The sequence below is a fragment of the Ambystoma mexicanum genome, chromosome 4p (genome assembly GCF_040938575.1).
Source record: "Ambystoma mexicanum isolate Mex_15411 chromosome 4p, UKY_AmexF1_1, whole genome shotgun sequence".
NCBI lineage: Eukaryota > Metazoa > Chordata > Amphibia > Caudata > Ambystomatidae > Ambystoma > Ambystoma mexicanum.
The window spans coordinates 291,815,567-291,826,636 of record NC_090927.1 but is presented as its reverse complement, the minus strand read 5'-3'; the positions used below and the strand labels follow the sequence as shown (position 1 = coordinate 291,826,636).

Here is an 11,070-nt window from a genome sequence, read left to right as displayed (position 1 = left end):
AACTCGATTTAGAATATAAATTGTAGCAAAAGTGTTGAAAATCTGCCTGATATGTGAGCGACAGGCAGGAGCAGAGATTGAGTGCCAGGAAAACGGGGAAATAGGAGGAACCCTTAGCATTGGCCTTTCACCTGCTGCCTTCCCAAGGCTGACATGAGGAGTTCAGATTTGGGAGAAGTGTGGTCATATGACCCCCAAGGATCACCAGTTGGAGTCGAAAAGGGTAGGAACAGGATGTTGAAATTGGAGAGCTCACAGGAAGGATGGTGGATTGGACTGAGCGAGCCAGGGATGCAGGGTTAGAGATACGCGCTTGGCAAAGCCTACATGAGCAATGAAGACTAAGAGAAACTCACTAAATGCCCTGTAAATTGGCTGGGAAGTGAAAAGGGTAACAAAATAGTGAGACAGCAAACGACCAACAGAGGGAGGTTTACTAAGACCAAATGTCCTTTTTTTATAGAGTTAATGGTTTGGATAAAGGGTAGAAAGGGCAGAGCTGTGAGTCAATTCACTGACGGCCCCACATGAAGGAAGGAAGAGCTGGTTATGAAAAGGGTTAGGAAGAGCATTTGGTTAAACGGTAGTGATAGCAGGCTGTCTGGGTGCAGTCTACTTGTTATACTGATGATCATGTAAGTGATCAATAATTAATATACTCAAGCTTGTAGTGGCCATATTGTAAGTAAATAGAGGCAGTAGTGACCATACATTACAATACACTCGTCGGCAGTGACCCACTACTAAATAGTAAGTGATCATGCAGTAAAATATATTAGCCAATATCAACAAAAAGTAGAGACATTAATGGGCAATTAATAGGTAAGACAAATAAAATGTAAATTTAAGGTCAGTAGTGACCACAAATTATGTGTTTGTTCTATTTTATCAGTATTGAATAAATCTAGCTCACTGAGGATACCCGGACCTTTGAACAGTAGAGTGTAACACAGTTCATCAATTATACATATAATCCAATAGTTTACAGTGTAATCTAAAAGAAACAAACATGATTAAAAACACAGATCATTCATGCCTTAGAACAGCATAATCTAATGCTGTAAAGCATTGGGCTGAAATGGGGGAAAAAACTTACAGGTTGCCCACATCCCACCTGAGAACTATAGCTTTTCAGCCACTTTCGATGGTTTTCACTGTTTGAACTCCCTAACGATAGGCATCCTACTTTAAAATCATCACAATCCTTCAAAAGAGCGTTTTTCTAAAGAAGACAGCAAGTGATGTTGTCCCATCTAAAAGCAGAGGTGGTAAAACAATTCATTTTATTATGGTCTTTATGCAATCTTGAATCATCGTCTCATTATTTCCAAATTAAAATCAAATAATTTCTTTTTCAGAGAAATTAGGGTCAGGTTTATGCTGATTGAGGTCATCCAGGCCTCAGTGAAGACAAGACACCCCTCCAGGCAGTGGCTATCAGCTACAAATCCCACCTCGAGATACACTACTCTGTCATTTGGATGCTTATGGACAAAGATCCCAAACTTCATCTGCAGATATCAACGCAGCTCCATATACATGCTTCAAATCCTTGGCGACAGGATCCTCCTCTGAAGCAGCACCTGAGGATGGGGGATATGGATATTTCCATCTGGAAACATTGACTCCATCTCAAAGGTAAAGAGGTGCACCTATCCAGAGCTCAATGCTCCATCCCATGCACTGTGTGATCGTAACGACAGTAAAGCCAGTTTGTCACCACATTCTTAATAATATTTCTGCAAAACAGAAAATGTGCAATTTTTCTGAAGTTCCCCCAATCAATTAGGTCTAAGTTAACATATTTTAGTAGAGCCAGAATACTGCCATATTTGAAGTTGGTGGGATAAGCACTGAAAACAATCTGTAATGGAGTCAGTGTATCACCCTTCACCCCCTAAATGTAAAACCTCACCAACAGATGACATACCATATAAGGCTTGAATTCTTATACTGAAACCATCTACATCTATTTATTTTAATTGAGAGATGGGAGTATGTTGTCTCTCTGGGGTATTTTGACTCCAATTCTGAAAATGATATCTGCCAAATAGTTTTGCTTGGTGGATCTTTTTCTCAGGCTTTGGACTTAGAAGACTACTTTAACATGGCATGAGGCTTTGCTATTGTATTTTGATAATGGGTGGTTTTTGGTAGGGGAATTTCTGGGATTATTCCCTTCCCTGCGGGGTGCCAGAGGGTTCCTCTCTATCTCCACTTATTTTTAATCTCTGTTTTCGTCCAGTTTTCAGGATATTTAGGAAATAGGGCTTGTTATTTCATTCATATGAGGATGATACGCAACTGTATATTGAGCTACAAAATAGTGAAGAGGATTTCGAGTGAATCAATCAATGCATGAAGGAACTCAACAATTGGAGGAACAATAACCATTTACAACTAAACGCAGCAAAAACGGAAATTATATTATTCAGTCCAAAGAATAAAAAAACATCGGAAATCCAAAGGCTCCCCTGCCCTTTGATCCTAGGAGAACAATTGCATTATGCAAAAAAACCTAGGTTGTTGGTGGCAAGAGAATTTGAATAGCGACGCTCAAGTAGGGGCCAACGTGAAAACAGTTCACTTTGCACTCCGATCATTACGGAAAATCCTCCCCTACATTCCGATGGAAGACAGGGCAGTCGTGGTGGGGGCAATGACTAACCCCCACCTCGATTATAACAATAGTCTGTTAGCAGGGATTCCTCAGAAGCAAATGAGGAGACTTCAGAGAGCACAAAACGCAGCATTGAGAGCAATTGGAAACTTAAAGAAAAGAGACCATGTGCCATCAATGCGGAGATCACTCCACTGGTTGATGGTGGAAGATAGGATTACATTTAAGATGGCATGTCTAGTGTTTAAATGCATTAAAGGACTTGCCCCCGCATATCTAGCCGATAAAATTGTATTTTATCAGCCAAAAAGGAGTTTACGTTCAGAGGATAAACTCTTACTCTGCATCCCACAAACAAAATGTATGTCAAGAGGAGATAGAAGGTTTGGTGCTTATGGTCCTAACGTTTGGAATCAACTTCCACTCGACATCAGAAAGTGTGAAAGTTTGGACCTCTTCAGAAAGAGACTGAAAACTCTCTTATTTAGATAAATGTAAACAGTTAAACCAAGACAGACCTTTGGATACTCCTTTTTCTTCTCTTATGAAACCCTCGAGTTTTATAGTTACCATCTGCGCCCGAATATGGTTGATTCCGTCTGGTGGGCGTAATAAGTTATTCAAAATCAAAAATCCTTACCACCTTCAGTTGCAATGAATATTCCATGGAACTAGATTTCCTATGTAATTTTCGTAACTATTGAATTGTTTTCTTGCGCAATCATTTATATATTGTTTTTAAGGGGAGCGATTTCTTTCTTGCTTTAAAGATATTTGTGTGGACTATGCTGGATGACACCTTTTTGCAGTGGCTCATTTAATATGGAATGGAACCTGGCAGCATTTAACACATGTCTACCACACATTTCATGGTCAGCCCAGTCTCAAACAATTGACATAGTACATATCACAAAATCTAGATGGGGTTTATTAAAACCTAGCACATTTTCTTTCTTTTGTCTGAGGACCTGATTCTAAGCTAGGTGTTAATTACAGATAAAGTTGGATTAAGGTTTCCTGACATTTTCGGTAACTTACACCTATTCTTATGCTGCCAAACCTTTCAGGGGAAGCATACAATGCTCCAGTTTAGGAATCTGTGCACCTTTTGCCAGCATTGGCTGCAAACTAACCTGCCGATCGCCAATTCTGCAAACCAGTCGTTTACAAGTTGATTCTGTTGTCACTCCTCCACTTTAGCAACTGTGTTAAATTGGCAGACACGTACTCCACCGCCTCTGGTGAGAGTCTGTTTATTTCACTTTTGCTATAGTGGAGGAGTGAGACCAGATAACAGAGGTAAGGTCACCCACCTCCCTCACAGGCACAACCTACCTGCCACATCATTTTCTTCATTTTGTTTTGCAAACCACCGTAATTTGCCCTTTCTAACTTTCTGTTTTAGCACAGCAATCTCTTCTTCTTTTCTCCTTTATTACTGTTTTCATATGTCTTACATCTTCTTCACTTCCTTCCTTCTTTCCCAGCAAAGGGTGATTTCAGCGGCATTTTCGTTAAATTGCAAATATCATAGAATTTAAGAAAAATGCTGCCAAAAACCAGTAATCCACCCATTAATCCAAAAAACAGGGGGGATCCAGGCAGTTTGTGACGCATCAGCGTCATGATCTGCGCTGACGCCCTGGTCCCCTTGAGAATGTTGGTGCTACCTGGGCATCAAGAAAAGGCGCAGTGAAGTCTGTTGTTTTCAATGCTCACTGCGCCTTAAACAGCATCGGCCCTTAGTCTGGTTATTGTAGATTTAATGCCAGTAGTATGGCTAAAAATGTTCTTTTCATTTCGAATTTGGTTGACTTGCTCGTCAGCTCGAAATCATCTAAGAACACATTATACTGGTTTGAAAAACACTAGTCTGATTTCAATGATTTCATAACCAGACTCAGATATAAAATCCTAAAATTCTTGGACAAAGGTATCATCATGATTAGTAGATACAATATTTTGATATTTGAAAAGAGCAAGACATCAATTCAAAGGACATAGATCGTTGAACTGGAAACAATGTCCTCCTTTTGTAGACTGTATACATCCCATACATGTTTTTCAAATCATATGGGAATGCTGGATGACGAGAACCAAGTTTCAGAAATAAAAATGTCACTTAGACCATAGTCCACTATTATATCTACAATAAAAAAGAGCTTTAATTAAAGGAAATAATGAGGCAGCCTATAATGACGAAATTGAATAGAATGGAACATGGACTTATATAGCACAACCTCTTCCATGTGTGTGACCTTTTGGCACATGTTTCTAGAATCCAATAGGGGTAGTGGGGGATATTGAAATAAAATGGAGCGAGATGTATTGATGGGGGAAGGGCAGAGCTTCTTGAGTCTTGTAAGCCAATAAGTCCTTCTGATTGACCTTCATAATGTTTGGCAGCCCGCGATGTACCCTTTACCAAATTCGAATACCCTTCATCTCAATGGGGCACCTGCCACACATTTCATTCATTTGTCCCATTATCAAGATACTGAAAAGAAAAGTAACTTCACCTCTTCACTGTCTCCACAGTGAAGGGTTGCAATCTGCACTGACGATGTGCGAAGTTTGGCAACACCAAACATGTCACATTATCGGTGGTACTATCCTACTGTGTACATCGCGCTTAGATACTGCCTTCCGGTATTAAGCGCCTATAAGTACCTTAAAATGTGGCTTTTTTGTCAAGATCGTTAACACAGAGTTTACCGCAAGCATGACCTTACCGAAATCGCGGACAAACTTGCATGTAACAAGCACATTTTGATGTGCTGCCTGCCTCTATGCTGTATTCTTTTCTGCAACCAGTGCCTTGATGCATTACGGTTTCATGCGCTACACAAATGTTAAAACAAATAAAAAAAATACCTTTTACATGTGGCATTTCTGTCTACATGGGATTCAAAAGGCCTAGTTTTTGGGCCACAAAGCCTTGATTGCTGTACTCAACCCTATACTCTATGAAACAATTACATCTCAGTGTTTGGAGTACTATGTGACCCTTATCAATAAAGCTCTCTTGTGCACACCCCATATGTATATTGCACGTTGATAACTATTAGTAAGGTGTACTTGCTGACTTGGGAAATTCTCACTACCAATGTGTTTCTCTGTGACCAACACAGTGCTAGGTGTGTACAATGAACAAATAATAATAATAATAATAATAATTATTATAATAATATGCGGTGTTATTATTATTCCTAGTGCTATTATTTTCATTATTAATAGTAACAACATTAATTGTAATATTGCTAATAATAATAATAATAATAATAATAATAATAATGTGATACACCCACACCAGATTTGCATTGAACTTTTTGATGACCACTTTCTTATGAGTGCATTTAGATTTAGTCGAATCTTCAGTACTCCCATTTCTCTGCCCATTTTTCTGAAACTGCAATTGCTAAAATGATTAGGCCAGAGATGAAGGCCAATGTGAAGGAGCTTTGCCATTAGAAACAGCCTTAAAACATTTCAACAATGGCTCCTAAATCCTGGGATTTCAATCATGTATCTGCTTTCTTTTACAGGACACACAGAAGAGGCTAATCCATCATCTATCATGAGTCTATCTATTCCATTTTTTTGGTCGGCCCACTTTTTAGGTCCTTTTATTTGGGATGTCACGTTTTCTAATCCGGCTCTTCCGGTTCTTTGGTCCGACCACTTTTTGGTTACTTTTACTTGGGATGTCGCATTTTCAAAACCCTCACCTACGTTTCATCCAGCCCCCAGCCGCTCCTGACGCACGTTGTTGAAGAATGATATCATTGGCCAGCTTGATACCTTATGCTCTATAATGGAGACAGTGGCTGACTTGCTGGCTCCTTTAAAAAACTTTGAACCAACAGCCTGTCCATCTAAGCCATGGTCTTGTGATAATTTACGCACTCTCCCTCTTTGACGTGGGCAAACCGAGGGCAAATTGCATCTCGGTTATGACATTGCTGCTAAAACTACCCTTCAGCAAGCCTCCTCAGTCTATCATAAGTTATCTTAACTGTCTTGGGAGGATCGCTCAGGGGCACACGCTCCTCTTGGAAGCAAAATGACGCAACACAACACAGGTTCAATCCCCAGGTCCGCACTTAGAAACCTCTGGGTATTAAGCGTTTTATTAACAACCAATTACAATTAACTGACAAACAGACTTATTTTTCCTCTTGTAAAGAAGCGTCCATTAACCACTCTAAGGATTTATTTAAAACTGTTTGTATGCTCTCCTCTGTTCCACACAAACCCAGTTTTCCATTTTTGGATCTGTGTGACTCCTAATCCCTCTATTCTGTGGGGAAAATTGATATAATTCATACTGGTATCCAATCCTCTGGCTCCAGATCATCTTCTCTATCCGGTACAGGCGTCAGCTCCCCCTCCACCGCCATTTGGTCAGAGTTTCCGTTCTTCAGTGCTGAGGAGATTATGGTGTCAGTATCTAAATTAATATCTGCATCCCCAATGGACCCTCAAGCATTCTTAAGGTTATAATGCCGCAAATTGCCACTATGCTGACGGAAGCAGTAAATGTCTTCTTTTCATCCAGAGAGATTCCTGCTTTCCTGAAGCATTCCACAGTTATCCTCCTGCTCAAGAAACCTGCGTTGGACCTTCTTATCCCTGGTCATGTCTGCTCTATCTCTCTTATCCCATTCCTGATGAAGCTCCTGGAATCTCTGGTCTGTCTTTTGCATAGTAATTTCTTTGGAAACTCTCTGTTCTTCCACTCTTCACAGTCGGCTTTCCGTCCAGGCCATGGCACCAAGAGTGTGCTGGTCTCCGCCATCAATGATCTGGCTCGGATGTATGACCAAGGCGGAGTCAGTGCTCTTTTGTTGCTTGACATTTCTGCTACCTTTGATACCATCGATCATGCAGTCCTGCTCAATCGTCTGGTGGGGGTTGGCCTCTCTGGTACTGTGTTAACCTGTATTTTTACTCCTTTCTCTCGGTTCACTGTCAAACACTTTCTCCCCCCCGTTTCCGCTGTAATCTATGGCTGTCGGTTTTGGTGTTTCCCAAGGCTTTTCTGTCTCACTGATACTGTTCAACCCCTATGTTCAACCGCTGAACAAACTCATCTTCTCCCATGGCTTCCTCTGTTATTCCTATGTTGACAACTCCCAGATCCTGGTTCACTTTGACCTCTCGCTCCCTGAGTCAGCAACAATGTTCAGGGGTTGTCTGGAGGTCGTGGGTGGGTGGATGAGTACCAAGTGGCTCAAGGTGAATTATGAAAAAAGTGAACTTTGGTGGTGGACCCTCCGTCTGCTTCTTCTAAATAGACCCCTGCTTTCTGGCCATCCTATTTAGGTCCCTTTCCTTCTCCTGTCCCTGTAGTGAAGGACCTCAGAGTCAAAATATCTGCTTCTCTGTCTATGGAGCCTGAAGTCATTGCAGTTTGTCGTTGGGGCTACTATCTAGTCATACTGCTCCGCAAGGTTCTCCCTTTCATTCCTGCACAGCTTCGTGCTCCTGTGGTCTCTGCCCTGATTACATCCTCAATTGACTATTGCAATTCCCTTTTTCTGGCTCAGCCTGCCTACCAATTGCACTGACTCCAAGTTCTCCAAATCTCTGCACCATGACTGGCTACCCCATGCCTCACTGTGCTTATATCTCTCCTGTGCAACCGAAGCTTCACTAGCTTCCAGTAGCCCAGTGAATTCACTTTAAGGCACTATGCTTAGTGCATCAGGCTGTTTACGGCCTGGGTGCTGAGTAATTACAAAAGAAATTCCCTCCCTACATTCCTGGCTGAGGCCTTCGCTCCGCTGACGTGTGCCTTGTCTCCATTCCTAGCGTTCGACTTAGTCGGATTGGGGGTCTTTCTTTCTCTGTCGTTCCTGCATCTCTGTGGAACTCTCTGCCGTGTGCTCTTTTTTCGTGAGGCTTTCACCTCATTTAGGCTTTCTTTTCCTCTTCTCCTTCTGAGTAGGGCCAAGATGCCGGCTGGGCAAATGCCCCGCTTTATAAATTATATTAACATAACATAACATTAAGATGACTAAGTGCTATAATGTATTCTTTATGAGGTGTTGGGTTTACTCTACTGTTTAAAGTTGGTGCAGTTAAAAAGCTCGTAGTTGGATCTTGGGATCGAGCTGGCAGTCCACCGCGAGGCGAGCTACCGCCTGTCCCAGCCCCTGCCTCTCGGCGCCCCCTTGATGCTCTTGACTGAGTGTCCTGGGGGTCCGAATTGTTTACTTTGAAAAAATTAGAGTGTTCAAAGCCGGCCGGTCGCCTGAATACTTCAGCTAGGAATAATGGAATAGTTCTATTTTGTTGGTTTCAGAACTGGGGCCATGATTACGAGGGACGGCCGAGGGCATTCGTATTGTGCCGCTAGAGGTGAAATTCTTGGACCGGCGCAAGACGAACCAAAGAGAAAGCTTTTGCCAAGAACGTTTTCATTAATCAAGAACGAAAGTCGGAGGTTTGAAGACGATCAGATACCGTCATAGTTCTGACCATAAACGATGCCGACTAGCGATCCGACGGCGTTATTCCTATGATCCACTGAGCAGCTTCCGGGAAATCAAAGTCTTTGGGTTCTGGGGGGAGTATGGTTGCAAAGCTGAAACTTAAAGGAATTGACAGAAGGGCACCACCAGGAGTGGAGCCTGAGGCTTAATTTGACTCAACACGGGAATCCTCACACGGCCCGGACACGGAAAGGATTGACAGATTGATAGCTCTTTCTCGATTCTGTGGGTGGTGGTGCATGGCTGTTCTTAGTTGGTGGAGCGATTTGTCTGGTTAATTCCGATAACGAATGAGACTCCTCCATGCTAACTAGTTACGCGACCACCAGCAGTCGGCCTTCAACTTCTTAGAGGGACAAGTGGCGTTCAGCCAAACGAGATCGAGCAATAACAGGTCTGTGATGCCCTTAGATATTCGGGGCTGCACGTGCGCTACACTGAACGGATCAGCGTGTGTCTACCCTTGAACCACTTGTGTATGAGCGCGATAGAAATAAAATATCAATAACAATACCCTTTGCTGACAGGTGCGGGTAACCCGATGAACCCTGTTCGTGATAGGGATTGGGGATTGCAATTATTTCTCAAGAACAAGGAATTCCCGGTAAGTGTGGGTCATAAGCTCACGTTTAATAAGTGAGCTTTAGGCTTTCTTTTACACACCGCCTGTCGCTACTACCGATTGGATGGTTTAGTGAGGTCCTCGGATATGGCCCCACCGGGGTCGACAATGGCCCTGGTGGAGTGCTGAGAAGACGATCAAACCCACCAGCGGGCCAGGCGTCGGAGAAGGCGCACCCCGGTCGGCAGGGAAGCCCCCGAGAGGGAGCAGCCGGGAGCCGAGGGATGCCGGGCTGTTCTCGAGGGAGGCCTCCCCAGGGCAGACAGGGGCCCAGCACGCCGAGTGAGCCCTGAGCCATGGCACAGCTGGGCATACTCGACGGGCGGGCGTCAATGTTCTGGCCGCCCACGTCTGCGTGGGGGAGCATTGGCCAGGTCCGCCGGTGCAGCGGCCGACCTTCCCTCTAGACCAGGTACCTGGAGCACGGCCCCGTGCAGCCGGGCTGCAGTTTGAAGACTCTAGAGGTCCCAACTGAACCCCCTGTCTGTGCCGACTCTGGCCCGCCTCTCAGTCTGGCTCCCCGCAAGAGGAGCGGGTGGAGGGGGTTGGGGTTTGGGGCAGGCCGAGCGGGATCCGGGGACTGGGTGGGCCAGCGGTGGAGCAGCCTTCCTCCGTCACCGTAGGAAGCCCTGCCGCCGGGCAGGCTTCCCGGGCTGAGCGCCTGGATGTAGTTTTTTTTAGTTTTCTCCTAAAATCCCAGATGGTCTCGGCCGACTCCCAAGTGGGGGAGCTAGACAGGGTGCCGGGCTGTGTCGCATCCGCAGCGGGTGGGACAGGCGCCGCTGCCTCCCCACGGCCTCTGCTGCACCGGCAGGTTCGGGATTACGCCTGGAACAAAACAAAAAGTTGCCTGTGACTCTTGGCGGTGGATCACTCGGCTCACGCGTCGATGAAGAACGCATCTAGCTGCGAGAATTAGTGTGAATTGCAGGACACATTGACCATTGACACTTCAAATGCATCTTGCGGCCCCGGGTTCCGCCCGGGGCTACGCCTGTCTGAGGGTCGCTTGAACCTCAATCGCCCCGGGGTTCCCTCCCCAGGGCATGGCTGGGGTTGTCGGAGGGACCCTGTTCCCTTCGCCCCGTAAGGTCATACCCCGATCAGCACTGGTGCGGGATCCCTCTGGACCTGGCCGCGCGGGCCCTGGTGGCAGGCGGTCGGAGGCGGCGGCGGGCCTTGAAAAAGCCCAGCATGCCTCCGCCCCACTTCAAGGCACCGTGCCGTGCTGCGTGTGGCTGTCTGTGGTGTCCCACGGCTACCGGTGTGGGAAGGCCCCTGAGCGCGGTCCTCGCCACCAGGCGGGCCTTGGCCTTAGCGGATGGAGAAAG

At 44.9% G+C, this 11,070-nt stretch overlaps 1 non-coding gene across 1 annotated transcript; it reads left to right on the top strand.

Annotated features, from left to right (window-relative positions):
- Nucleotides 1-10,593: 10,593 nt before the first annotated feature.
- On the top strand, nucleotides 10,594-10,747 carry LOC138459957 (5.8S ribosomal RNA). The gene has a single exon (XR_011262737.1). It is a non-coding gene; the product is annotated as a 5.8S ribosomal RNA (ribosomal RNA).
- Nucleotides 10,748-11,070: the final 323 nt, after the last annotated feature.